Source organism: Vicugna pacos, chromosome 11, assembly GCF_048564905.1.
Source record: "Vicugna pacos chromosome 11, VicPac4, whole genome shotgun sequence".
In the NCBI taxonomy this organism is placed as follows: Eukaryota; Metazoa; Chordata; class Mammalia; order Artiodactyla; family Camelidae; genus Vicugna; species Vicugna pacos.
The window spans coordinates 23,050,565-23,076,120 of NC_132997.1; the positions used below are offsets into that span (position 1 = coordinate 23,050,565).

General features: G+C 44.2%; 1 pseudogene; it reads right to left on the bottom strand.

Moving 5' to 3' along the window:
* The window catches only part of LOC102526939 (cyclic AMP-dependent transcription factor ATF-5 pseudogene), an 82,080-nt pseudogene that overhangs the window by 50,977 nt on the left and 5,547 nt on the right, over positions 1-25,556 (bottom strand).

Below are 25,556 nucleotides of genomic sequence, written 5' to 3' on the forward strand. Positions count from 1 at the left end.
TGGATATCATATGGGCCTGGGACTACTTTGAGCCTTCCATGGAAGTTAACAAGGCGAGGATCTTGGCAGAGCCCAGACTTTAAGGGAATGGCCTAGGTCTTCCTTGTCCAAGGCCACCCAAGATCCAGAGGAAAGCCAGGTGGGCCTTTGTGTAGAACACCTGTATGTGCAGTGCACATCCTCTCTGCTGCAGACAGCTCTGCTCCTCCTCTACTCTTGCCCTGGTTACTCCAAAAGTTTCAAGCTCAGTCCTTTCCAAACCATAGGTCAAATGATAACATCCTGCTTAAAGTCTTTACTGCAACTCAACAACACAAAAAATAAGTGAATTAAAAATGGATGAAAAATATGATCCAGCAATCCCACTCCTGGGCATATATCCAGAGAAAACTCTAACACAAAAAGACACATGCACACCAATGTTCACAGTAGCACTATTTACAATAACCAAGACATGAAAGCAACTCAAATTCCCATCAAAAGATGAATGGATAAAGGTGTGGTACGTATATACAATGGATACTACTCAGCCATAGAACGAGAATGAAATGTTGACATTTGCAGCAACACGGATGGATCCAGAGGTAATCATACTAAGTGTAGTAAGTCAAGCAGAGAAAGATAAATATATGATTTCACTTACATGTGGGATCTTTAAAATTAAAACAAGGAAGAAAGAGACTCATAGACATGGAAAACCAACGTAGAGTTACCAAAGGGGAAGGGGAAGAGGGATAATTTAGGAGTTTTGGATTCACAGATAAAGACAACTATATATAAAATAAACAACAAGTTTCTACTGTAGAGCACAGGAAACTGCATTCAATATTTTGAAACAACCTATAATGAAAAAGAATATATATTTATATGTATGTATAATTGAATCACTATGCTGTACACCAGAACACAACATTGTAAATCAACTAACCTTCAACTAAAACAAATGGGTGAAGGATTTTAAAAGATATTTCTTCAAAAAAGATACTTAAATAGCCAAAAAGCATATAAATAGAAGCTCAGCATCTTTAGTTATTAGGGGATGCAAATTAAAACCATCATGTGACATACCACCTCACAACTATTAGGATCTAAAAAAATTTTTTTAAACAAATGTTGGCAAATATGTGAAAAAATTGGAAACTTTACGTACTGTTGGTAGGAATATACAATGGTGCAGTTGCTATGGAAAACAGCTTATCAATTCCTCAAGAAACTAAAAATAGTATCACCACACATGAAAAAAAAATTGTGTAACTACCTATGGTGGTGAATGTTAACTAGACTTATTATTGTGATCATCTCACAATGTATACAGATATTGAATCATGATGATGTACACCTGAAACTAATACAATGCTATTTGTGAATTCTATCACAATAAAAATAACTAGTAATATACAGACTAAAAATTACATATGATCTAGCAATTCCACCTCTGGGTATATACCCAATATAACTGAAAGCAGGATCTCAAAGAAATATTAGTACACCCATGTTCACAACATTCACAATAGCCAAAAGGCAGAAGCTACCCAAACGTCCATCAAAAAGATGAATAGACAAACAAAATGTGGTATATATGTACAATCTGACCTCATAATGGAAGGAAATTCTGACCTGCTACAACATGGATGAATCTTAAGGACGTAAGTCTTGGAGGATTAATAGGTCAAAAAAAAAAAACACTCTACGATTCCATGCATATGCGGTTCCTACAGTAGTCAGATTCATAGGGATGGAAAGTAGAATGGAGGCTGTAAAGAGCCAGGGTTGGGAGGGAAGGGAAAATGGGGTGTGGTGGTTTAATGCGTACAGAGATTCAGTTAAGGAAGTTTATAAAAGTTCTGGGTCAATGTATAATTCTGTAATGTCTATTTTACTCAAAATTTATTCAAAAATTAATTTTGTTTAACTTTGTTACATTTAATCATAAAATGCTGTTTAATGTATGTAAATATGAAACATCTAACAGAATCATCTAAATAGTATTTCAGTATCTAATATGATTAGGTAACACAGATATTTTGAATTAAAACTCATGCTGATGGCCTCCTGGAATACCAGTTAGAATATAGATAAAAGGACTGCACCTACCTTGCTTTATCTCTTCATGTGAACACACTATGTATTATTAGATTAAGTAATTGTACAACTAAGGTTGAAAGTGACAGCAACATTATTCACCAAACCAATGTGTATTTTATCACTAATTAATCAAACTATGAAAATTATACATGCCAGATAAATATCAACTATACCAGTTTTGTACCTTTCAGGGCACAGGTCGCATTCCAGATGTTTTCAATGAGTAGTTGGATCCCCTCCGTATTCATATGCAACACAGCAAGTTCTTAGTCTAGTCCATCGTTATATATTCCCTGGGAATCCCCTGAGAGATTGACAAAAATGATAAATTAGCTGTTGACCCAAGATCTGTTCTTTTTGTTTTATGTAATTTCATAAGAAATTTGAAAGACAAAATTCTGCCATATAACTTGTAATAGAAAATATCCAAATGCACAAAATGGTGCAGAGGGTGTGTAACTAAAGTGGAAGAATTGATAAACAATAAAAAAAATCATGCTGAGTAACTTATATCATTTACCACAAATAAGTCAAATAGAAACTTGCTTTTACAGCTCTGGAGATGGATGGTTGAACATCTGTGTGACTATACTTAAGGGCCGTTGAGTCGTTCACTTAAAAAATGGTTAAAATGACAAATTTTATGTTATGTGTATTTTATCACAATTAAAAATTTAATTAAAATTAATTAAATTAAATCAATCCTATACTGGCTCCTCTGACTGCCAAACAAAGGTCAGACTGCTCAAGCTGCAGTGAACACCTTCAGGACTGGCACCCAGTAACACCTCCTCCCCTGGGAACTACGCTAACACTCAGGGCTGCAGCAGTAAAGGAGGTCTTGCAAGAGCCTGCCCCAGGCTACACACGATTGGTTTAGAGATGTCCACTCATCCAAACTAAGCCAATCAGCACCCTTCCGAAAGGCTTCCCCTCTCCCATCCAAACAATTCAGTACCACTAAAGAGCCATGCTCTTTCCCACCTTTCAGCCCTGGCTCATGCTCTTCTCCTACAAATGGCTTCTCTCCTGAGTTGTCCAGTGAAAATTTACTCAACCTCTAAGATAAATTCAAGCCCAACCAACCAAAAAGTCTTTGTGACCCACACCCCGGACAGCTCATAGAACCCACCATCCTGTACTGCCTTTGGCTATAACACTCCCCTCTGCACATGTCTGTTAACAAGTCTACCGAAACTCAACTTGCTGGAAGAGTCTCACAAACAGAGGCTTAACTTTGTGTTCATACTCTCCAGGTTAGTATCTGGCACCAAGTGGACACTCCGAGTTTACAGAATAAACACATAAATTTCAAGTAAATATCACCAAACCTCTTTCACAGAACCAACATCTGAGGCTCAAAGATGTGGAAATCCCAGTTTAAATTTCTACAAATTCTATGCATCTCTGTGCCTCATCCTATCCCCCAGGCCTCTGCAACTGCAAAAACCCATCACTAAGCACTTGGAAGTTCTGGTCAATCACATAGTCAATGAAAAGCCCACATATTGATATAATGTAGAGCAACAATAGAAAACTAAGACAGAGAAAATTCTTTAAAGAAGACGGAGAAGATAACAGACTCCTTAGACTGACAGTTGACTTCAGTGTGATGCATGCGTGTGTACACACACACACACACACACACAGGGCAGGAAATAGTGGTATGAAACTCTGATGTACTAAAGAACATTCCTGACCCAGAATTCCAGACTGGGGTAAAATATCTTTTGAGAAAGACGGTGAAATATTGATTTTCAGGCAATCAAAACTCAAAGAATTTATTGAGAAGCAGGTTTGCACTAAAGGAAATGCTAAAGGAGGTATTTCATGCAAAAGGAAAGTGATCCCAGGAGGAAGGACTGAGACACAAGAAGGAATGGAAAGGAAAGGGCATTTAATAGGTTGGTAGATATAAATGAGCACTGTCCACACCAGTGATGGCTGTGAAGTAAAGTAAAAGTAAAAGAATGAAAATACAAGGCAGCTTATGTGTTGTCCAGGAACATAGTAAAAATATCGGTTAATTGTAGAATTGGTAAATTAAGAATGCATATTGTAATTTAGGTGAAAACAACCGACAGACACAAAGAGGGGCAGTGAAGAAAATTCAGGGAGGAAAATGTAGAGATAGATATAAACAAACCCAAGGAAGCAAGAAAGGAAAGGAAAGAAAAAGAAAGACAAAAGAGGATGATGATAGAAAGAAAAAAATAAGATGTTATTTATTACATGGACACATTAATAACTATATCAAATGTAAAATAATTAAATGCTTTAGTTAAATGGAAAGTAGTAGTAAATTGGACTTTTAAAACATTCAACTGTTTCTTTACAAAGGTCACATCTAAAACATAAAGATACAGAAAGACTGTAAATAAAAGGAATAAAAGTAATATGCTGTGTGAACACTAACCCAAAAAGAGCTAGTGTGGGTATGTTAATATCAGACAAAATATATTTTAAAGTAAAAAACTATTACTAGAGATTAAGAGGGTTATTACAAGATAATACAAAGTTCAACTTACCAAGGAGATGTAACAATTTAAGGTTGATATGTACTTAAGAAAGTAATCTCAAAATATATAAAACTCAAAACTACAGCTATGTAAAGACCAAAATATCAATGGAAGGATTTAACACAAGTCTCTCAGGAATAGATAGAAAAAGCAGTCAAAAGCAGTTAAAGTCAGTGAAGAAATAGACAATTTGATCAATATAGCTATTAACACATTTGACCTAATGACACACCTACAACTTGCACCCAATGAGTACAGAATACACATTCTTTTCAGGCCTATTTGAAACATTTACAAAAAGACCATGCTTAATTGAAATAGTAGTAAACATGATTTACAACAATGCAAATCAATAATGGCAAGACATGATGAAAAGATAATGAGAAAATCCCTATATATTTGAAAATGGAGAAATACATTCTTAAACAACCCAGTGGACAAAAAGGAAATACCAAATGGAACTTAGTAACTCTTTAGAACATAATAATAACAAAAATTCCATAAATAAAATTGGTGCAGCCACTATGAAGAACAGTATGGAGCTTCTTTTAAAAACTAAAAATAGTGTTACCATATGATTGAGGAATCCCTCTCCTGGGCACATATCTAGAGAAAACTCTCAAAAAGACACATATAGCAGCATTATTTGCAACAGCCAACACATGGAAGCAACCTAAATGTCCATTGACAGATGAATGTATAAAGAAGATGTGGTAAATATGTGTGGAATACTGTATGAATTAATGCCATTTGAAGCTACACGGATGGGCCTAGAGATGATTATCCTACATGAAGTAAGCCAGACAGAGAAAAAGTAATATCATGTGATATCACTTACATGTGGAATCTAAAAAAGTGACACAAGTGAATGTATTTATAAAACAGAAATAGACCCACAGACATAGAAAACAAAATTAAAGTCACCAAAGAGGAAAGCGGCGTGAGGAGGGATGAATCTGGTATTTGGGATTAACAGATACACACTACTATATATAAAATAGATAAATAATAGGAACCTACTGTATGGCACGAGGAACTACATTCAATAACTTGTAATAACCTATAATGAAAAATAATCTAAAATATATGTTTATATATGTATAACGGTGTCACTTTGCTACATACCTGAACCATTAGAAATCAACTATCTGTCAATAAAGAAAATTTCAGTGTTACATGTCAAAGTTTGTGCTTCAAAGTAGACTAATAGTCTTGAAGTAAGAAATGCAGCAAACTAATGAGAAAGCATCCATTTTAGACATTAGAAAAAGAAAAGTAAAATAACACAAAAACATAGAATAAAGAAAATAATATGAGTGGAAATTAATAACATATGAAATAATGTAATACATACAATGGAGAGATCAAAAGAAAAGAAAAAACAAGATTCTTTGAAATGACTAATAAAGTTGTAAATCCCTGGGTGGCAAGACTGATCAAAAAACTGAGAAAGAGAGAAAGAAAACAAAAAAACCCCCAAGATTTTAAAAAAGAGAAATTAATTAAGAATCCTATAGATACGGGAAATAATGAGAAAATACTATGAACAGTATTTAAAAATTCAGATGACATGGATATATTTCTCTCAAAATTACAATTACCAAAATTTGTATGAAAAGAAATGTAGAATCTAAATAGTCCTATAATCATTAAAGAAATACACATCTTCCAGGTCCAATGACTTCACTGATGAAGTTTACCAAACATTTAAGGAAGAAATAATATCAACAGTACAGGAACTCCTGCAGAGTAGAAAAAGAGGAAGCAAACCCCAGCTTGGTCACAAAGCCAGCGTAGCCTTAATACTAAAACTTCACAAAGAGAGAGAAATAAAAATTACAAGCCAATAGTCTTCAAGGAAGTAAACGCCAAAACTGTAAACGTAACAGCGGCCAACCAAATCCAATAGTATGTAAAGAGAATAATACACTATGAGCAAACCAGTCTATTCTAGGCACAAAAGCAGTTTAACACTGGAAAATCAATCAGTGATATTCATCACAATGTAATGGGTTGAAAGAGGAAAAGAAATAGCATTTACACTGGTGTCAACAACTATGAACAATGTATGGACTGTATGGATTGAAAGTGTGCAGGAAGAAAATCTTAAATTAGCCTTTATTGGCAAGTATCAAAGTACACCGAAGTAGATGGAAAGATATGTGATGAATAAACACTGGAAAAGTAAGTATAGTATAGATATCAATCCCAGTCAAAATCCAAACAGAGATTTTGGTAGAAGATGTCAAAAGATTCTAAAATTTGTAGGGAGTGTAGTGCCGAGATTGCCAAGACACTCTTAAAGAATGAGATGGGAAAACCTAATCTACTAGATAATAACACCTATTATAATGCAATAGACATTCAGACAGCATGCTACTGATCTAAGGATAGAAAGACAGAATGGAACAGAACAGAGAGATCAAAAAGGACACTGACATACACCAACATTTGTTATCTGACAGAAATGCCACAGCAGGACAGTAGGGAAACAACATTCTTCTTAATAAATAGTACTTAAATATTCACACAGGAAAAAGACTACTCTTCACACCACACACCAAAATAAATTCCAGGCAGATTAAAGACCTAAATAGGAAAGAAGCTAGAAAGCTTTCAGAATTAAAAAAAACAAAACAAAACCAGAGTTTTTTATATGTATAATTTTTATTCCAGTCATCACTATTAAGAGTAGGAAGCTCAATTCAGTTTAAATTTTAATATTGGAATCTACATTTTTCTACACAATTATCTTGGCAAAGGAAGTAGTCAAATGACACGTCAAAAGAAAGAAAACTCTTGCTTATTGACACCTGAACACTGCTAAATGTTGGGATTTTTTGTTTGGTTGGTTTTTGCCACTTTATTTTTAAAAATTGGTTTTTCCTGAAGGCTATTTGAAGTGACTATTCTAGCCTGTAGGAGAATCTCAGGCCCAGAGCCCCACAAGGCCTCTAGTTACAGGCTGCACTAAACTTCCTGGTGCAGTTTTTTATTTCCCCTTCAAGGACTTCAGACTTAAATAGTCTCAGCATTCCTTTAATCCTATAGAATTGTCTTTCCCAAGTTTTTCAAGTTACTATTATTGCAATTACTTTAGTGCCTTGTATGTGGCCTTCAGAAAAAGACAAGGTCAAAGTAATGAATACTGTGTGCAAATTAATCAAATTTTGTCAAAGAAGATTCTCAAACTTTAAAGGCACCTTTGTTTTTAATCCAGAGATTTTTGTGGGTTTAAATGTAAAAGTAAAATAAATGCAGCAGCTGCCTTAGGTCAGACCAGGAAGAAAAGCCTCCAAAGTAGAAGTTTGAAGAAGTTTGCATCACTGATTGAGCAGATAACCAAGCAGCAACATTATGTAAATAACACTTCAAGCTGTGACTAATATTTCTTAGGACGAAGACAAGTTAACATCAGTGATACTGGAAGGTACTGAACGTACACCAAATGGCAATAATGAAATGGCTTCCCAGGTTCCAGACAAACTACTTTATAACTCAGCTATCTGAAAAACATCAGCCCAGGCTTTATCAAAGGACAGCCATCACTTTAAGTTGCTGTCTAGTTTGAGCCATGGCTATTCATGACACAAAGCTCTCATTTCACCAGAACCACTCCTGGATTTCCTTTTGCAGACCTCTGCATACCAGCAGGCCCGCCTCTCTTCATTCACTGCTCACAAACTGGGGGCGGGGTGGGGGAGGCCACAGATGTCTGGAAGATACAAAGGAGGAGGCAATGCTCCCTCCCAGAAGGAACAGGAAACAAAGGAAACCACTACACCGGACAACCAAATCTTTCAAGCTTTGCGGATTCAGAAGCGGGCTGTGAGCACTTGACTTTGAAAGTCTCAGTTCCCAGTCTCCCCAGACAAAACACGGACCGAAGTTGCAACACCGGAATCTCATTTGGGCAATTTCACAGCGAAGGGGGAGGAATCACCCTGCTGAAAAATGCTCTAAAATCAAGTTTAGCCGCCACTAAACTATCTGAATAATCCCTATGAATAGCATTCTCAAAGTAGTCAGAGCCCAGGTGTCACTTGATAAGGAACACTAAGCCATTCGCCCTCGCCCTTATTTTCACTAGGATCTAACACCCACCGTCAGAAATCCAAAAGAACTCTCACAGGACTTTGCACGCCGCTTTCACTCACCTGCAAGGTGCAAAAAAATACAGGGGCAAGATATGGATTTTATATGTGCAAACCTCTCTGGCACATCGCACTGTCTGTACTAATAGTTTGGATCCCTTAAGATTTAAAGTTGCTTGGATTTAGACAAGCGCCAGCGCCTAACTCATAGGCATGACATTAAAAAAGACAGTAACAATTCTCCTAAAAATTCATCCTTAAGAAGGAAGGAGGGGAGCTGGAGGAAAAGTCCACTGGCCCCATCCCCAAGGCAGACAGGACCTAGGGTGTCGTCCCGTCCCAAGCCCAGCGCCCGTTTCCCAATGGCCCGCGGAGGCTGGGAAGGCAGAGTCCCGCATTCCCACCCGGCCCACACCCTGGCCTGGGCGCATCCCGAGGCACAGGGTCCCTCCTCCCTCAGACTCGGCCGCGCCGGAGCCCCGGATGGAAACCACAGGGCCCGGAACCCCAACATCCTGCCGGCCAGCCTGCTCCCCGACGCGCCCTCACAGTGCTCCCTCCCCAAAAGTGGAGCCCCAGGGCCCCCAAGGAGCGGAGCCGCCGGAACCCGGGCCTGGCCACCGCCCTCCGTTCCCCGGGCACGGCCAGCCCCCGCTGCCTCCTCGGAGCCCCCAGCCCGCATCCCGAGGTCCCCACCCCAGGCCTCCGGGCTGCACCAGGCAGGCTACCCGCCGCCAGGGCCAGGCGCCCGCGATGAAGTTTGGGTCCGAAGAGGGAGCGGGAGGAGCTCCGAAAGGGTAAGGAAAGGAGCGCCCCACTACGTCGGGGGATAGAGCTCCTCCCGCCGCGGGAGTCCGACCGCCCTTGGCCTGCACAGGCGGCTCGGCGGGGGCCGCAGCTGCCCCTTGGACCCTCCTAGGTCTCTGCTTCCCCTCGCTCTCCGCTCCCCGGGCGGGGCTAACGCGGCTGCCACGGACCCAGAAGCTTAAAAAACTAGAAAGTTTTTAAGAGAATATTTTCATGACCTTGAGGGAGAGAAAACCTTCTTCAACAAGACTCAAAAAGCACTAGTCACTAAGGGGGAAAAGACATAAAGGAAGCAAGAGAAAGCCACGATGGGAGATGTCATTCCAAACCATGGAACTGAGATTAGATAAACACAGATTATATAAATTCTGTAAATCAATAAGGATAAAGTGGACAAGCGCAGGAGATGAAAAATGACTACAAATTGCTTGCTAGTCCTCTCACTGGAGGGTGGACTCTAATTTCCCTTCCCTTAAATCTCGGTTGGCCTCACAGACTTGATGAATAGACAAGGCTGGAACATGCACGATTAGATCAGAAGAAGCCTTGCAGCTCCCCCGCCCCACACACAAAGATCTCTGGCAGTGTTCCCTGCGGGGGCACTGGTTGCTATGTAAGAAGTCTGACCACCCTGAGACCATCATGCTGTAGGCAGCCATGCTCCAGCTAGTTCAGATCCCAAACCTGAAGCATCCCAGCTGAGGCCAAGTCCTGCTCCAACTGAAGACTCATGAGCAAAGGACATCTTTGTTGCTGTTTAAGCCACTAAGTTTTGGGGTGGACTTTATGCAACGATAATGAATTGCAATAACAACCCATTAAAAAAAAAGTGAACAGGAGATTTGAACGGTGGGTTCCAGGGGCATAGGGAGAGATTGGTAAAAGAGTACAAGCCTTCAGTTATAAGGTGAATAAGGTCCCAGAATCTAATGAATAACATGGTGACTACAGTTGATAACACAGTAGAAGCAGATCTCAATTTATTTTAATTTCCTGTATTGTTATTTGAAGATACTGTGTTGTTTTACAAATTAAACGTTTGTGACAACCATGTCAAACAAGTCTGTGGGCACCATTTTTTCCAACAGCATTTGCTCCCTTCACGTCTGTTTCACATTTGTGTGATTCTCACAATATTTCAAACTCTTACAACATTATTGTAATTGTCATGGTGATCTGTGATCAGTGAACTTTGATGTTACTATGGTAATTGTTTTGGCATTTTTAGCAATAAAGTATTTTTTAATTAGGGTAAGTATATTGATTCTTTAAGACATAATGTTATTCTAGTTTGAGCAGGTGGGGAGACGGCGCTGTTGCATGGACAGGGGAATGGGTGGGAAAAGAGTTCCAGAAGGCAGCTTAGGGCCAATGGAACTTTGGACACTTATGAGATTAGATCAAATCTGATACACTTTCCTCATGAAATCACTGGGAGAAACTGATTACCAGGGAATTTCCACTGAGACTGAGGGTCTTCTTACTCCAGCGGATAAAAATCCTGTTGTTCCTGGGGAAGGTGACTGTTTATACTGGGGTTGGAACTTGGGGAGAGGCATGTGAGTACAGGAACACAGAGGCAGCACCAAATGAGACTCAAATCTCTTTGGTGACAGCAACCCTTCAACTGCCCGTCTGTCCCTGGACCACTGTGTGTCCAGCCAGAGATGACCCTGCCAGGCTGTGTGCCCATGAAGAGGACAGTCTCCCTGCCCCCAGCACTGTGGTGCTGAGTGTGGACAGTGGAACCAGACTGTGTGAGTCTGTGATCCCAGCTCCAGCCCCTGCTGCCTGAATGGCCTGGGGTCTTGGTGCTCTGACCTGCTGGCCAAGGCTTGAACGCCTTTCACCAGGTTTGCTTTGGAAATTAGAAACCCTCAGACCTCAGGAAGCTCTTGCTCAACCCTCCCATGTGAGGGCAGTTTCCTGCTGGCCACACAGAGAGTGAGCTATGGCTTACACGTGTGCACAAGCACACACACACAAACACACACACACAGACACACATGCACAGTGACATTAAATAAGGACTATGGGGTGGGATCAGGAGAGGAACAGATGTGCAGGTGGTAATAAGACAAAAAATCATGGGGTCAGAGGCATCACCTACAAGTGACACCACTCCCACACTTCTCAGGTCTTATCCCACATGCGCCTGAGGACGTCCCTATAAATATGAGCTAGAATCAGCCCCACTGTGCAGGTGGGGAGACCATCCTGGAGAAACAGCAGGATAAATACAAGATGGACAACAGGTAAGAATGAGGAGTTGAGTCTGGAAGCCAGGTCGTCTCCTCACAGCTGCACACAGAGCCTCCCCGGGAGCCGTGGAGAGGGCACGGCTGCTGTAACTGTGGAAGAGGTGGGTCTGTGTGGAGAAGGGGGTGAGCAGGAAGCAGCCCAGAGGGCTGTGTGTGGATGTGTTGTCTGAGGAGAGGGTTCAAGGAAGTGGACCCCAGGAAGTGATGTCACTTCCTTGACAACAGACCCCAACAGAAATGGAACCTGGTTACCAGGCACCCACATTCTAGTTATGGCCCCTGAGCCAACTCACTTCGCTGGAGACAGTTCATAGAGAAACATGTTCTCTTTCTGTTTCACAAACTCCCAGGGCTTCTCCTCCAGGAAACCCTAGAGTGAGAGGTTTCTGAGAGGCCGTAGGCATTGTTTGAACCCTCAACCCCAACACTACAGGTCTATTATGAGGAGGACACCTAAGGTAACACAGGGTGGCCTGGAGGAGGCTGGCCTCCTCTGGGAGCCCTCCCTGGGCAGACCCACATCCCCTCAACTTCATGTGGGGAAAGGAGGACTTGAGGGGAGATGTCCCGTCTGGGGAGGAATGGGTCATTGAACATGTAGTAACCTGGTGGTCCCATCATGGCCACATCTGAGGACAAGGCTGGCAGAGGGGAAAGAGGAATCCTGAGGGGCCTCTAATCTGTGCCAGTGGGAATCCAAGCCCCTCAGGTTGTCAGCTTTTTTGTCCCTGATGGAAGTCTGTGCAGAGAGTGGTGTGTGCGTGTCGAGACTGGAGCTGTCTTATGGGTCTGAGAACCAGTCAGGACAACCAGACAGGGCTCTGAGGTTTCTGCCTGGCTGCTGGGCACTGTGTTTGCAGGACTCCACACAGGAGATGGGACAGGACCTGGTCCATGAAGGCCCCCACTCCATCTCCTTGCAGGAAGGGCAGGTGCCCCACAACACCAACAGAGCCCAGAACAGGCTCAGGGTGAGTGCCAGCGAGGAGACTCCACACCCAGGAAGCCCCGGGTCCCAGAGCTGCCCTGCTCCTCCCCTGGGCTCCCTCTTAGAGACCTGCTGGCAAAGGAATCTGATTCCCCATCTCTCCTACCCGCCCTCACAGCCCAGGCCCTGCCTTGGCCAGATGCAAAGTCAATGCCCACATAGAAGTCAGAATCTCAAAAAGAAACTTGGACAGAATTTCAGTTCATGTTAAGTCAAGGGTGTTTCTGCATTTTTCTACAGACTGCCCTGTTTCTCCTCCATCCCCACATGTCCTGACGATCCTGAATCCTCCCACACCGGGATGAGCCTCTGTCCTCTCATCTCTAGAATGGGATATGTGACAGCAGTCTCAGGGGTGAGGTAGTTCATCAGGGAGGTGCTGTCACCGCTGTGCTGACACAATGATCTGAGACACTAATGTATCTAATCATCACCCTCCGCCCTTGTACTGGTGATGCCAAGAACCCTGAATCTGCTCAGGGCTCCCCTCTTCCACCTCTGGCACAAGATCTTGAGGCTTGAGCATTTGGTCTCAGCTCCAGCCCAACCCCCTTGGGGTCCTCGGTGCTGCCTCTGACTCATCTCTCTCCTTCTTCCACCCCAGAGGGGAGATGGACCAATTAGGGACCAGGAATGAGACCTACAGGGTGTAGAGCCTCCACAAACACAGGCTGGAGAAGCTGGTGATGAACCTGGTGCCTGCCATCCTGGGCAGCAACCCCTCCTACCTGCACACATTCCTGGGCAACTATAGAGCTTTCACCACTCCCAGCAGGTGCTGGGCCTTCTGTTCCAAAGGTGAGCACTCTGTCCTCATGGGACATTGGTGACTTAGCAACTTACTAGCAGTCACATGTGGGATTGTCACTCCACCTCTCTGAGCCTCAGTTTGCCCATCTGCACACTGGGGTCAAGGGAGGATTAGGCCCTAGGAGGGTAGGAACAGAGGGGGCCCTTCATGGAAAGTGCTTTCTGGGGACCTGGCCCCTGGAAAGGTCAGCTGGAGGGGATGTGGTTGTGCTAAATGGTCACTGTCCTCCTGCCCATGATGAAGCCTCTACTTCCTGTGTCACTGGGACTTTGGCCTTGGGTGGAACTGTTTTCCCATTTGAAAGGGGACTTATGATTCCATTAGCGGTCCTTGTCCTAGGAGAGTGAGAGCAGGGACCCCTGGGAGGGAGAAGTGGGGTCCCAGGCCCACTCAGATCTGTGTGCTGGGGCTTGCTGGGCTCATTCATTCCTAAAATAGGAAGGTCCTCTAGGGACAGGTGCTTTCCTAGGAACAACCATCATTTAATGCACCCAGCAGACAACAGCCCTGCCCTCCAGGGCTCCCATTTTCCCAGGAGTCACAGTCACACAAGATGTCACATCCAGGTAGTGTTCTTAGTACAATCCATGTGACTCCATCCTGGTCTCCTCTGCAGGCCTTCCATGCAGGCCCATTTGAATTCAGTGACCTGGGTGTATGCTACCAAACATCATCCAGTACTAGGAGGCAGGGGTGGCCCCACACCTGGTATCTGCCCCAGGAGCAGCTCCCTGCTGGGGAAAGTACCTCACAGGCCTTTACTGTCCCCAGCACCACCTCTTCTGATGCCTCCATCTCTGCTCCCTTGGTGGGCTTCAGAGCCCAAGCCTTTTTCACAGCATGGCCTGTGCCTCCCTCACCCATCAGTTTCATGGAGTTTGAGGTGAAGGAGGAGATGAAGGTTCAGGAGGTGCAGTGGATAAATGGGGTGAAGGCCTGCCTCCTCCAGCCCCACCAAAGTTGGAACCTCGGGGGCCCCAGCCCCAAAAGTTGGCCCTCAGCCAGGTACCCACGTGCACAATGGAGCTGAATGCAAAGGTAACAGGGGCTTAGGGACAGCCACTGTCCCCACATCAGTCCTGTTCCCTCAAGGGGGTCATTGGTCTTTCAACCTCAACAGCCATCAAGGGGTCTCAGCTGTCCTTTGTCACCCTGGGGTATTAATTTGGTCAGTTACAAAACACTGACCTCCCTGTCTAAGGACACCACATAAAGTCTGCCTTAGAAGCAGGCTGGATGGGGAGACACTTGGAAAATTGGAGGTTCCACACTTTCTCACATGTGACTCTCTTAGAAGCTCCCCTTATCTCTCTCTCCTCATTCCCCATCACTGTGGGTGAAAATGCAGGCAGTTTTGAATCCAGCCACACCCATGTCCATGTCCAAACACTGTCTGAACCAACATGTGTGCTGCATGGTCAGAAGCTGGATGCAGGAGCCCCTCACCTTTATTTCTCCTCCTGCTTTCTGCCAGTGTGTGTGCCCAGGAAGCTACACAGATCCCAGTGTCCCTGGGAGAACATGGCACCTAAGGAGATTCCCCCTGAGGCTGTGAAACAGTATGTGGACACCATGGAGGAGCTGGTGGGGCCTGCCTCCTCAGCCACTGAGGAGCTAGATGCAGAATTCCAAGAGGACAGAAATGAACTGAAGCAGGAAGAGAATGGGACTTACAGGGACCCGGATCTCCTGAGCTACACTGACAAGCTGTGCTCCCAGGAAGCCTGCGTCACCAAGGTGGGCTGGGCCTGGAGCCTGGGGGCTGCAAGATTCCAGGGACTGGCACTCTCAGCACCAGGACTGGGGTTCTGCCCGGGCCTTTGTGACTTAAGTTCTGATCCTTGTCCCTGAGTTCTCTCTCTTTCTCTGTGCGTGCGTGTGTGTGTGTACGTATGTAGCTGACTGCCTCAGTGGTTTAAAACAAGCTACCTTGTGGAGCACAATGGGGTGGGTCTCTTTTTCACTTTCCCTTCAGGTATTCATGGCTCACAATTTACTCAAGCCCAAGGATACTCACAGCCTCTTCCTTCCTTCTTAGGGAGAGGCAGTCATACACCCTCGATTCCTGGCAGACTTGCTTTCCCCAGGGCTACAGCTGGACCTCTTGGCCCTAGCTGAGGAGTTGGAACAAGAGGAAGGACTCAACCTTAAAGAGGTGAGCCAGAGGAGGCAGGGACACTCAGGGAGACAAGGGAGGGATGGACCCCAGGTAGAAGAGGGAAGGCATAAGACACCCAGGTAACCCAGGGAGGCAAGGACCCAGGACAGCCAGGGGATGGATGGGACCACAGAACAGGAGGCCCTCATGGCTCTGTTCATTCCCCCGTGCCTGGAAGGCCAGGCCTTGTGGAGGGCCTGCTAGGGACTGGGTGAGATGCAGGACCATCGGAAGGAGAGGATGGGGGCCCAGAGGGACAGGAAGGACACACAGCTGGGAATCAGGCCCAGGAGGACAGCAGGAGTGCTCTAGTGTCTGTACTTTGACTGCAGTCCTGGTGACACCCCCTCTCTTGCTCCCCAATGCCATCGTTCCCCTGCCCAGTCCTCCTTCTCCCCTCACCCATGTATGCAAGGCCAGTCACTGTCCACATCTCTTCTACCAGCTGGTGCAGAAACAATTCCTGGACCTGAAAGAGGAGTTGGGTGTGCAGGCACCCACCAGTCACAGGGCACCCACCAGTCACAGTGCACCCCATTTGGACTCAAGTCCTTGTGAGTCTGATGCTGGCCAAGATGCCCAGACGCGTGACCAAGGCCCCCAGCTAGGAGTCAGTGATAAAGACAGCCCAACAGATGTTGATTTTGAGGAACTTCTAAGGCACTACTAAGCAGACAGTAGCCTGTTCAGGACCAAACACTTTATTCTCTATCCAGGACATCAGGGTTTGCCTTCCTTCCGGGCTGGACAGCCCCTCTCCTCCCCAGGGTCAAAAGTGCACTGCACGGAGCCTGGGACCCAGTGATGCCTCAGTTCTCAGAGAGACGACTCCTATTAGGGAGGCCCCAAGGCCAGGGGATGGGTCCAGTGAGGACAAGGGGCAGCTCCCCAGCCTGGCCTTCCTCTTGGCCTCTCAGTCCAGCCTGTGGCCCTGGGGGATGTCCCAGAGCTCTGCCCCAGGGCCCTTGAGATTTGTCTGCCCTGGAGGTCAGGGGGCTCCCCAGGCCCCCTCCCCTCAGAGAGTTGGCCTCAGCCCAGCTTCTCCACCAGCTGCCAAGTCGAGGAAGCGGCTGCTAAGTGGAGGCCCAGTGTCTGCTGGGAAGCTGTCCTTGCCAGGCCTGACCTTGGGGTGTCTGGGAGGCCAGCCTTGACTCTGGGGCTGGTTTGCCCCTCACAGGTGAAAAAAAGAAGGTGTTACCTGTTTGTCTCAGGGAGGAAGAGGAGGAGGAAGAGGCACTGCACCCAGTAGGAAACAGCGGGCCAGCCCTCCACTGCCAGCCCCCAGGGGGACCCAGGGGAACTTAGGGGCTCCTCCTCATTCAGTGCTGACCCCAGGGCCAGGGTGGAGTGGGGTGGGGGACTTAGAGGCTGGGGGAGGTGGGTCTGGGTGGCTGTGGGTGGGAGCAGCACCTTGGGGTGATGTATGTAAAATGTGAAAAATGATAGTTTTGTTTGGAAATGATCTCAGACCACTGTAGTCTTATTCATGTCTGCGCTGCTCTACAGATAGGGGTCCTGAGAAGGAGGCTGAGGAGGTCCCAGGAGCTACGGATCCACAGGGGGCTGACTAGACCTTCCTCCGCATTGACACGGGGTCCTCACACTGCTCCTGGGAGCCTGTGGCTCTCTTTCCCCAGGGACCCCTGGCATCGTCCTTTTCCCTCGAGCCTGATTGGCCACGGGCCTGTGGGGCATCCCATCATCATCTGCATCCGTGAGCAAACTAGGGATGGACAGCTACTTTCATTCCTTTCAGCCCTCTGGACACGAACCAGCTCTCTAGAATGGAGCCTGGAGGCAGCCCTTGTCCTTGGAGAGTTTCAGTCTGCTTCTCTGAGATGGCCAGATGATAGGCCAGGGTGTCCTGTCTGGGTGTCCTGACAAGAGGGGAAGACTTGGCCTGAGAGACAGGGCTTTTTGCCTCTCTGCACCAATGTAGAGGGAGCCTCTTCTAGCCTCTTGGGATTACTGCAATGTGGGGAGTGGTGGAGGCAGCTCCCTCTTAATCCCAAGGACACAAGTGGAATGGGCTGAGAGGAAGTTCACAGGGTGCCTGTTAAAGGTGTGTAAAAGGGGAATGACAGTCAGCATCGCTGTGGGACTTGTGGGATTTCTGTACGGGAGCATCTTGTCCAGATGAGGGAGGACGACTCATCTTGCTGTGGCCTTAGGGGCTACTGAATTTGTTAAGGTGCCCCACAATTACGATTTGTTCCCTTCCCATCCACGGCTGAACCCGTGTGTGGACTAGTGTTGACATAGATTTGTATTTGCATATGAAACAGTTCCTCCTGTAATGGAACGCCCCTACACTGTTGGTGGGAATGTAGTTTGGTGCAGCCATTATGGAAAATAGAGTGGAGAGTCCTAAAAAGACTTACCCTATGATCCAGCAATTCCATTCTTGTGCATATATCCAGAGAAAACTCTAATTGGAAAAGTTACATGCACCCCAACATTCATAGCAGCACTATTTACAATAGCCAAGACATGGAAACAACCTAAATGTCTATCGACAGATGACTGGATAAGTAAGTTGTGGTACATTTACACAATGGAATATGTTCAAGCTATAAACAAGTATAAAATAATGCCATTTGCAACAACATGGATAGACTTGGAGATGGACACTCTAAGTGAAGTTCACCAGAAAGTGAAATATAAATACCATATGATATCACTTAAATGTGGAATCTAAAGGAAAAGACACAAATGGACTTATTTACAAAACAGAAACAGACTCACAGACAGAGCAAACAAACATATGGTTATCAGAGGGGAAGGGAGTGGGAAGGGATAAATTGGGAGTTTGAGATTTGCAGATACTAACTACTATCTATAAAATAGATAAACAACAGGTTTATACTGTATAGCACAGGAAACTATATTCAACATCTTGCAGTAACCTTTAATGAAATAGAATATGAAAGCAAATATATGTATGTTCACTTATGACTAAAGCATTACACTGTACACCAGAAACTGACACAACACTATAAACTGGCTACACTTCAAAAAAAAAAATTACACACACACACACACACAGAAAAGAAACATGAAATGGGTAAATTCCTTGAAAACCACAAACATTTATAAAGAATAATATGAATGCCACAAAATCTGTTCCAGCAAGTAGAAGCAAAGTGATTATGTTCCAATTTATTTTACGAGGCCAGCCAACGTAACACCAAAACCCGACAATGACAGCTTAAAAAAGAAAATTTCAGACAGATGTCCCCAGGAATATGGATACACACCTTCACAAATTCTAAACAAAATAGAAGTGTGTTCATTTTCTCTGGCTGTTATGACAAATTATTATAAAGTATTACAAATTACAAACTGTATCATTAAATTACAAATTACTATTTAGTAGCTAAAATATCTCAAATTTATTACAGTAATGTTTTGCAGGTCAATATTCTGATATCAGTCAAGGTGTCAGCAGGGCTGCTTCCTTTTAAGGCCTTACAGGAGAATCTGTTTCCCTTTCCCTTTCTGGCTTCCAGAGAATGCCTGCCTTCCTTGCAGTTGGTCCCTTATTTCATCTTCAAAGTGCATCACATTAGTCTCTGCCTTCTATCATCTCATGGTCTCTCTGACTCAGTTCCTGTGTCCTTCCTTTTATATTAAGCAAACCCAGAAAATTTATAATAACCGTATCTCAAGATTTTTAACTTAGTTACTTCTGCAAAATCCCTTCTGCCATACAAGTTAACATTCACACATTGTCATAGAAGTGATTAGACATGGACCCCTTCAGGGAACCATAATTTAGCCTACAGCAAGAAATCCACAAGAATACCTGCCATAAGAATCCACATGAATAGATGATCACCAAGTGGAATTTATTCAAGGAATGCAAGCCTGGTTCAATAGTCAAAAACCAACAGTGTAATCTACCCTATGAAGAATCTAAAGAAGAGAACCCATGCAGTCACATCAATTAATACAGAAAAAGTATTAAACAAAATTGAACACCCATTTATATAAAAAATGCTCAGAAACTAGGAGTAGAAGGTCACTACCTCAACCTAACAAAGAACATCTGCAAAACACCCACATCCCACATCATAATGGTGAAAGAATGAACTCTTTTCCCGAGTTCAAAAACAATGTTAGGATGTCTGCTCTCTTCTGTCAGTTTGCAACTTAGCACTACAGGTTCTAGGTAGCGCAGTGCAGCAAGAAAGGAAATAAAGCACACCGACTAGAAAAGAAGAAATATAATCATCATTATTTACAGATGACATTATTGTCTATGGAGAAAACTCCAAAGAATCTATAAGAAAACTCATAATAAATTATAATAAACGGCTTTAGCAAGATCCCAGGATAGAAGATCCATACATAAACATGAATACACAGCATTAATCATACTTCCATATACTAGCAGTGACCTGAGCAATTGAAAGCCAAATATTAAAACATATACAATAGGTTTCAGTTCAAGGTGGTGCCATGGAAACATACTGAACTCACCTCTTCCCACAACACACCAAATCTGCAGCTACATGTGGAACAATTTCCTCTGGAAAAGCCTAACAAATGGTGGATCAACCCCTTCACATCAGGCAAACAAGAGGGGAGCCACATCAAAGCAGGAGGGAAAGGCTGAGGCACGGTTTCACCAGAAACCCCACCCCTGGTGTGCACAGGCACACTCAGGAGGGAACTCAGAACATGGAACTTCTCCCTGAGGTGTGAACAGTTTGTACCCCCACAGTGGGAACTCAAACTTTGAACACTGACAACTGACAGATACCCCCAAAGCAACGAACTTAGAAGACCCTCAGGGTACATGCCTGTGAGACCCACTGGGCTGTGGTAAATTCAGGAACCACTCTTAAAGGGCCTGTGCTCTTGGTCCCAGGGCCAAGTGCAGAAGCAGCCATTTGCAAAGCACCCAGACCTCAAGTGAAAGAGAATCATTTCCTAATTTTGAAGCACTGGTCTGAGGGGCAGGGGCTGCTGGGCTCCTCCCCAGGGACTGAGGTTGATGGGTACCATCCTCCTGCTCTCCCTCTGCCTTAATAAAACCAGCAGGTCCCATCTATTTTTTCTTCCCTTCCCTTATGGTGTCAACTTTATGCTCCAGCCAGCAGATGCCATCTTCCCCGCTCTCCCTCTGTCTTGCTATATTTCATTCTTCTTTTTTTCTTCTGCTCCCCTTTATTCAGGAGGTGTCATCTTTGTACTCTCTCACTGCCTCACTCCAGCCATCTTCGCACTGTCCCTCTGAGGGGCTCGAGAGTGCCAGTATCTCCAAGCAGGGAATGTCTACACACTGGTGACCCAGCTTTCATGGCTTCCACTCAGGGGTTGCTCCTAGATCAACTGGCTCTGGCGGCCAGGACTGACCACATGTCTCACTCCCATAGGACTGTAACAGTTGGAGAGACACTTCTTGGCAGGCTACTACTTTCAAGGCACTGCACATTAGACTGAGACACACCCCCAGCCTTTATGTGAAAAAAGGCCTACTTTCTAGCCTTAGCGTTTTGGACTTGGAGGCAGGCTTCAGGTTTGGCACACATCAGGAGACTACTGAGGTGCTCTCAGGGAAGGTAGGCTGGGGGTGCCATCACTACACTCTCAGTCTGCCTTGTTACATACAGCTCACTGACATTTCCCAGAAAGGAGCTTTTACACTTATCTGAAGCCCTGTTGTTTGTGACTGTTCTTGAGGGGACACCTCCAGACTTCCTAGCTCTGGGAGCCAGCAGGGCCTGAATGAAGTCAAATTAGCAATAAAAAACCTCCTTACAAATAAAGTCCAGACCAGATGGCTTCACTGGGGAATTCTACCAAACATACAAAGAAGAACTCAGTCATTCTCAAACTCTTCCAGAAGACTGAAAAACAGAGAGTACTTTTTCTATGAGTTTCTACAAACTCATTCTATGAAGCCACCATCACCCTGATATCAAAACCAGGCAAAGAAACTATCAAAAAAGAAAATCACAGACCAATATCAATGAACATAGATGCAAAAACCCTCAACAAAATATTAGCAAACAGAATCTAACAGCCCATAAAAAAGATCATACACCATGAGCAAGTTGGACTCATTTCAGGAACTCAAGGATGGCTCAACATAAGCAAATCCATCAATATAATACACCACATCAACAAGAGACAGGACAAAAACCACATGATCATCTCAATAGGTACAGGAAAAGCATTTGATAAAATTCAACACACATTTATGATAAAAACTCTTACCAAAGTGGGTATACAGGGAACAGATATGAATATAATAAAAACTATTTATGACAAACCCACAGTCAGCTTAGTACACAATGGTAAAAAACTAAAAACTTTCCCACTAAAATCTGTGACCATCAAAGTTGTCCACTCTCACCATTCCTATTCAACATAGTCTTGGAATTCCTAGCCACAGTAATCAAGCAAGAAAAAAGAAATAAAAGGGATCCAAATTGGAAAAGAAGAGGTAAAATTGTCACTATATGCAGATGACATGATATTATATATAGAAAAACCTATAAGTTCCACACAAAACTACCAGAACTAATCAAAGAATTTAGCAAGGTAGCAGGATACAACATTAATGTACAAAAATCAGTTGCACTTATTTACACTAAGAATGAATCAACAGGAAAAGAAAGTAAAGAAACAGTGCCTTTTTAAACAGCACCCAAAGTAATAAAATACCTAGGAAGAAATCTAACCAAGGAGGCGAAAGACTTATACGTGGAGAACTAGAAAACATTGATTAAGGAAATTAAAGAATACTTTAAAAAAATAGAAAGATATCCCATGTTCCTGGATTGGAAGAATCAAAATTGTTAAAGTGGTCATACTGCCTGAGGCAACATACAGATTTAATGCAACCTCAATCAAATTACCCAGGGCATATTTTACAGAACTAGAACAAATCATAATAAAATGTATATGGAATCACAAAAGACCCAGAATTGCCACAGCAGTACTGAAGAAAAAGAATGAGGCTGGAGAATAACCCTCCCTGACTTCAGACAATAATACAGAGCTACAGTCATCAAAACAGCATGGCATTGGTACCAAAACAGACCTACCGACCAATGGAACAGAATGGAGAGCCCAGAAATGAACCCACAAACTTTTGGTGAATTAATCTTTGACAAAGGAGGCAAGAACATACAATGGAATAAAGCCAGTCTCTTCAGCAAATGCTGTTGGGAAAACTGAACAGCAGCATGTAAATCAGTGAAGTGGGAATACTCCCTCACACCATATACAAAAGTAAACTCAAAATCGATTAAAGATTTAAACATAAGACAAGACATAATAAATCTCCTAGAAGAAAACAAGGCAAAACATTATCTCACATATATCTCGGCAATGTTCTCCTAGGGCAGTCTACTCAAGAAATAGAAATAAAAGCAAAAACAAACTAATGGGACCTAATTAAACTTACAAGCTTTTGCACAGTAAAGGAAAATATAAGCAAAACCAAACAACAACCTATGGAATGGGCTCACTCTAAGCCAGGCATCCACTGTCCATGAGCTGCCTGGGGAATAGGTGTTCTATTCACTGCAGTAGCTGAACAACTAGTATGTGTCCTAGTGCATACCGACACCACTTGCTGAATTACAAACTGGGAAGCCCAGGTGGAGTTAGTGGCTCTGTCCAGAATTATCTCGTATCAGTGTTTTCACCAAGTGACACAGTAATCTATTCCCTTATCAGTCTGTCTTCTACATCACCTGCAGCATTCCTTAGGGTGGGTGGGAACATGGACCAGGGCCAGGCAGAGAAGATTCTCTAAGTGATAAATCTCACCAGGAGAGCATGTTGCCCTAGACCACACAACCGTGTGACCCAAGTCTAACACTCTCACTTGTGCGGACTCTGCTTCACACTCCAGGATGATGTCCAAGAGACTGAGGGGAGGGAGGACACTGGTCTCACCAGGCCTGCTCAATTCCAGGGAGTAACAACTAGAGCACTAACCCGAGGCCAAGGGCTCAGTGCTCACCTATGTGTTTTATTCTATCCTCCCAACCCTGAGGTGGGTATTGCTACCCCCACTCTACAGGAGAAAAAAACAATCTCAGGTCACATACAGGTGCCCAGAGCCCATGCTCTTTCCCCCTCTACTCTACAGACTCCCAGCCAGAGATCAGGACATGGGCCTCTGAATCTGGAAGTCAGTCAGTGGGTGGTGGGTTCTTGGGTGTTTACTGTTAGGCTGTATAACTCACATGTAAGATATGTATCAAATATTAAATATGTTGTAAAGAATGCCACCCAGTTTGGCTGCCACCCTCATACTGCCAGAGACAGGAAAGCAGAAGCACCCAAAAAGCAGCCCAAAGCCGCTCTCCTGCCTAAATGACATTGCCCTCCCCTCTTCTCCTCCCCACCAGCCCCCATCAGCAGGCCTCAGCCCAGCACAAGAAGAGCCAGGGAAGCAACACCAAGAGCTACCCTGGTAAGTGTCAGAGGTCAGTGGGAGACACCACAATACCATCCCCACGTCACTGTGCCACCTTAGAGAGGCTAAGCCTTATCAGATGACTCCACCTGGGCCTCACTGCACAGACCAGTGGTGGAAACTAGCCCAAGCTGGATCAGATTCTCTCCCCCAGGAGTCAGAGTGCTCTGAAGACACATAACTCTGGGAAGTGAGGGTCAGCTCTCTTCTGCAAGTGCATGGGGATGTGGTGAAAGTGAAAAGAGAAGAAACAAAAAAACAGCTGTGCAGAGATGCAGGGTGCAAGAAGATTCTGTAAATGTATAGAGGGTGGGGAATTGCTGCCTTGATCTAGTTTTTAGTTCCTATCTTCCTACCATCTTTTAGTTCCTATGATCTAGTTTTACATCCATACCTGAAGCTTTAACTGCTCCTTCTGTCTATGCAACACCATGAGAAATATTCCTGGATCTTAATCACAAACTCCCCAATTTCTACAACCTATTTGCCACAAGTAGTGCCTGAAACACTTTAGCACCCTCCCCTATCTTTCACCCAGCTAGCTCTAAGTCATTCTCCAGGTCCCAGCTTAGACAGCACTTCCTCCAGGAAACCAGCCCAGACTAGTCCTCAAAGCTTTGCTCCATTTTTAAGGGTATAAAGGGTAGCACTCTGCACCTCATCATTCAATAAATGTGATTACTTTCCTGTTAGACTGTAAACACTCAAAAGGAAAAAACCACTTCAATCCTACTGCTTAGCACACAGGTCAGGCACACGCTCAGTAACATTACTAAATGAATGAAAATCAAGCAACTGGTGGAGGTACGTAGGAAGAGCGAGAAGGATCAACACTGATAAACACACTTCTGATAAAAATGAAGCTGCTTTGACCCTACCTTCCTCACCCCTTCCAAGTTTCTGCTTCCTCCCTCTTCCAACCCCACAACAGGCACAAGTTTGCCATGACAATCATCATGTTATACTTTGGTGCCAGTACATTCAGGAACCCAGGCTGGAAAAAGCATGTTTCCAGGTAACTTGTGACAAGAGAGGAAAGTCTACAGTACTTTAGGAAAAAAAAGAATAATGACAGGTTTTGAGGTCCAGACAAATCCCAGTTCTACTATGCAGTTATTGTCTATGAACCCTGGACAAGTCACCTGATGCCTGGTTTCCTCATCTGTGCAGTGAAAAAAAAAATAATACCTCAAAGGTGAGGATGAAAATGACTCTGAAACCATAGCACCAAAGGCAAGCTTGCAACTAATGTTACCTCGTCATGGTGAAGTCCACGCAGACCTCACCTCTACACCCCAGCCCCAGCTCCTACCAGCCACAGATGGGTTCAGAGCCCAGAGCCTGCCCTAAGACCGAGCATCTGAGAGACCCTGGAGACCATCTATCCTGT